The following is a 4902-nucleotide window of genomic DNA, read 5'->3' as shown; positions in this document are numbered from 1 at the left end:
TTTTAACAGCATAATTAAGAATATATAATTTAATTGAACTTCCCTCAACTTAGGATTAATATATTTTTATTGTAGAGATCTAATTTCTAAAATAAAAAGGTGTTATATTAGATGTTAATGACTTAAAATACAAATTATTTTTTTTATATTTAATAAACTAGTCGCTAACCCGTGCGATGCACGGGTAAGTTCTTATAGAGTTAACCTGCACGGTGGAGTCGTACCATGGCTGCTAGAGTTTGTTCCTAAGGTTGGACTAAAAATTGTCAAAATTGGAATTTTGAACTTTTCAAGTGCCAATATTTTAGAGCATCTTGCTGGCTCTTTCATCGAGGCACCATGTCATTTGAGACAAGAAAGTAACTATTATGAGAATTTGATAAGAGAATTATATATTGCATTGAAAGAAAATGAATGTACGTCAAGTATTTATACAAAGTCTGAGAGTAACTAACTTCTTACTAACTCCACAATATACGAATCTAGCCTCTACAACCAATTAGATTAATAAACGTGTATATAAATAATAACTATGAATTAAACTAATCCTAAAGTACAAGTAGTATAGCTGTTTTAAATATAAACACTATCGTTTATCGTTTAGAATATTATTCTCCACAAACAGTAAAAGTAAGACATTGAAAGCATAATTACCACTACCGCGGAGGAACAACCAAGTTTCTCCATCAAAAAAAGTTCCTTTTGCCTGGTTATAAGCAGAGAAATCATCGCATAATTCGTCTTCACCCTTCACCCAATTACAAAAAAAAAAAAATCAATTTTGTGTTACATAATTTTTCTTAGAAGATGAAGCTAATTATTACAACATTTATCAAAGTAGTCCTGACAGAATTAAAGATAATAGTAAAGAATTGGACAAGGTAAAGTGTAGCATCTCAACATACCCTTCCTGGCCAGGCCATTTGCGCATTGATTTGCTTCTCGATAGCAATGATTAAAGTGAATATGTCTGAACCTGGTGCTTAATTGCCTGCAATCATCCAACAGGGCAAATTGGTTCACATTAGAATGGGTGGGGCTCGATAGAGCATCAATAATACACTTAGCATATAACTCTACTTTCTCTCAAGGTAAAGAAACAATTACCGCAAGGCATGATGAAAGCTCCAACAACATGAGATTCAATTGGGTATCTGAAGAGTCAAAAAGGTGTAATAAATAATCCATGTTGCAATAGAGTCAAGCTTTTTTGCATTGTTTTGTACCTTTTGAAGCAGGGATATCAAGGGTGTTATTGGATGAGCAGATAACAAACCAAACAATGGTTAAAGTGCAATATGTTAATCCTTAGGTTTCAAACTCAACATAATTCATAGGTAGATGAAGTTACACTACTTTTAAAGAACTATTCTGCTAAGTGCTAACTTGGTTGTGTGTTATTTAAATCTTATCTAGAAGAAATCTTAATGAGATATGGGCCACGTCTTCAACAAATTCAGTAAGTAAAAGATCTTCCAAGATTAGATGCCAAGGAAATTTCTGTATACAATTGGATGCAAATTTGGCAGTAACTATAACATTTGAAGGCAATGAACAATAAAACTACAACAAAAAGCAAGCCTTACTCCCAAAATTTTGAGTTCAGCTATGAATCCTTAATGAACATAAATTTTGAATAAGAATAAGAATACCATAACACTTATACATAGCAAAACAGAAAAGTTTGGAAAAACTTGGGTCAATCGGACAGATTATGCATGTGTACATACATATATGTTATAAAGGAACTTGATTTTTTTTTTTTTTCAACCTGTACAAATTTAGGCACAAAATTGAGCATTTGGACAAGTCCTATTTTGGCCTCAATCAAGCATTTGGAAAAAAAATTCAGAAATAAACACTGAGAGAGTATGTCACTACCTCCCCATTGATCACAACCCAATGACTAATTCCAAGCCCACAATCTACACATTTGATTCCCATGATCAAATATAGGCTTTCCCAAAAATGAAAACCCAGATAGTAATTTAAACTTTCTCACATTTGATTCCCTTTTTCAGTTTGGCTCAGGAATTTCGTCAAACACTTTAAGGGTGAAGGGTTGGGATTCTATTCTCTTCGGCCACACTCTCAAGTGGGATTGTTCTGCCTCAGGGTGTTGGGGCTTCTTTGATTTCAATCAAAATACAGCCAAACGTAACCCTAAATCATACTTAACAACCAAAAACAATAGAACAAAATTAAAAACTTACTGGTAATGTTTCCGGAGAAGTGACGGTGGTTGTGTGAGAATCTGAGTGGTGGCCATCTGTAGCAGCAATTCGTAGTGGTGGCCATCTGTAGCAGCGACGGCGACGGGGGAAGAATCTGAGTTTTGGGTTTTGATTTTGGAGGAAGGAAAGGGTGAGTTTTAGGTTTAGGGAATGAGATGTTTTAGTGTGTGAGGCTGTGAGCAAAGAAGAGACGCTGCTGGTTTAGGGAAGGAAAGGGTGAGTTTTATTTTTTGGTTTTGAAAGAGTTATCGGGTTTTGTGGTTTTTGTAACGGGGAAAAAATTAGGTTTAATTTTAAATCAAATTTAAAAAATAAAAAAAATTAAATTAAATACTGACGTGGAAAATTGTGGAAGCTTCAAAAGTTTCGGTTTTATATATATATATATAGATAAGTTATAAATCATTACAGATCAATATTAAAGTTATTAACACACACACAAAATGAAGAAAAATACATTCAAAGACACGTGGCTGTCATGCGTTAGTTGCATCACCACAAATCCCATGTAAATAGGATCAGTATTGATTCAAACTACTCCACGATTTTATTTCAGATTTCCTCAAATCTCATCTTACGTACTCACAGGCAACCATTTTTCCTTCTTCAATGAGAGATAAACACCAACTTTGCTGTCAAAATGGGGAAGATTGTCTGTGGCTTATTCTCTACACACTCTCTCTGTATTATAATTTTATTCACAGCACACTTCTCACTATCTCAGACACTCAGCAGCTGCAGAGACTCCAAACACAATCACACATTCACATATTCAAATTTAATTCACAATCAATTTAGCAATAAAGAAAACAGTCTCAGAGTCACAGATGACAGATTCACAAATCACAAACACATGGGGTGGAGAGAGAAAAATCATCAATGTTAGGTTTTGAAGTTGAAGGAGAGAAAAAGGCTGAATTCGGGTGGAGGCTGGAGGCTGCAGCTGCCGGCGTGAAGCTGTGAACTGTCACTGCTCTCACTGGGTAAATCAGCTCGTGGGTAAGTGGGTCAGTGGCGGGCCTAGCAGCGAGGTGAGTCTTGCATTGCCACTGGCAGGGTGGCTGACGGAGTGAGTTTCACTCTCTTCTCTTTTTCTGTTTCTCGGTCTTTCTCTTTCGAATCTCGACTTCCACTGTTTTTTTTTTTTTTCCTGAATTAGGTTTGTAGTTGTAGGTTGTAATTTAATTGGGTTTTTAATTGTTTTGGGTTGGGCTGTTAGGGGAGGCCTAAGGGGGCTAAGTTTTTGAAATAGAGGGGCCTACCCTAAAAGAGTTCAAACATACCTAATAATAAAAAATTTGGGCCAGGGGGCCTGGGCCCCCTCCAAGGTCTGTCTCTATGGCAAAATTGGTGTTACCAAATCATAAGATAGGAATCACGAATTGCCAAACAACCACTTAGGTCCTTTAGTTTTGGATTCATCCCCGACTCTAATAGTATGTTTGACAGCATTGAAGTGAAAGGAAAGAAATAAGAAGAGGAATGAAAACTTGATAGCTATGTTGTGTACTTTGAAAATATAATGCATATATCATAAAAGAATGGAATATATATATATATATATATAGTGATTTTTTTTTTTGGGGAAGTTTATAAAGGAAGAGTAAAAAGAAAATAAACGAATATTTGAGTGGCACACAGTTAATTATATTTGTGTTTTAGAATTAAAAATTCTTGTGAAGTTAAATTTCAGTGATAATAAATTTAATTGATAAGTTTAAAGTTTAAACTATCTAATAAATAAATGATAGATTTTTTTTTTTTTTTTTTTTTTTGTGATTAATACACGTTACATCATTACCACATCAATTTGTAAGCTAAAAAAATTGATGATAATTATAGTCTTTTCCAATTTTAGATTATCAAGTTAGTGCATGCCACTTTTTTTTTTTTTTTTTAGAATAGTTAATACACGGGTGTAATTAGTTGGAACGACTATGTGCCAAATCCAATTCAAAGTAGGAATAGAGAGGAATTCCTAATTCGAATCATAGTTGTCCCAATTTACCCTCGTATCTATTGCTATATAAACAGCAGAGAGCGCCATCATTCATACCAAAAAAAAAAAAAATCATTGTCAGAGAGAGAGAGAGAGAGAGGGAGAAAGCGAGACTGGGACTGAGAAAGAGATACACAGACTATATAAATTGCACTCAGCAAAAAGTTCAGTAGTATATTTTCTTTCTTTCTTTCCTATATTTCTATCTTACACTGTTTAGAGAATTAATAACGATGTTCGAGGAGAGCGAAATCCCCTGGCTCCTTATGGTCTTCTTTTCCCAACTTCCATCGAAGTGAGTCTGCGTTGAATTTTATGTTGTTTATCCAACAGTTACCGTCTTCTAATTTTGCTGCACAAGCTGTCAATTCCAAGGACAAGGAGGACGATGTTGTTACTGGAACCAATGATTCAGCTGTGCAAGCTGTCAATTCCGAGGATGAGGAGGAAGAGGATATTGTTACCAGAACCAATTCCAACTCCGAGCTTCGAAGTGACTCGTTTTTGACGTATATGAATGAACAGTTACCGCCTTTGGATTCCGGTTTGGAACATGAGATTACTAAGTTAGAGGCACCAATGTACGCTACCATTGATTCCTCCAAAGTTGCTAGTTGTAGCAATTCCGACTCGGCTATTTCTCTTTCGAGTATAAAACTTTCTAAAAGC

At 35.1% G+C, this 4902-nt stretch overlaps 1 long non-coding RNA gene across 1 annotated transcript; it reads right to left on the bottom strand.

Moving 5' to 3' along the window:
- Positions 1-619: 619 nt before the first annotated feature.
- Positions 620-2416, bottom strand: LOC115971020. The gene is made up of 4 exons (XR_004087195.1): positions 2214-2416; positions 1108-1154; positions 906-991; positions 620-748 (listed from the first exon to the last, which is right to left on the bottom strand). It is a non-coding gene; the product is annotated as an uncharacterized LOC115971020 (long non-coding RNA).
- Between the last annotated feature and the right edge of the window lie 2486 nt (positions 2417-4902).

Source organism: Quercus lobata, chromosome 12, assembly GCF_001633185.2.
Source record: "Quercus lobata isolate SW786 chromosome 12, ValleyOak3.0 Primary Assembly, whole genome shotgun sequence".
NCBI lineage: Eukaryota > Viridiplantae > Streptophyta > Magnoliopsida > Fagales > Fagaceae > Quercus > Quercus lobata.
This window is presented reverse-complemented; position numbering and strand designations above follow the sequence as displayed.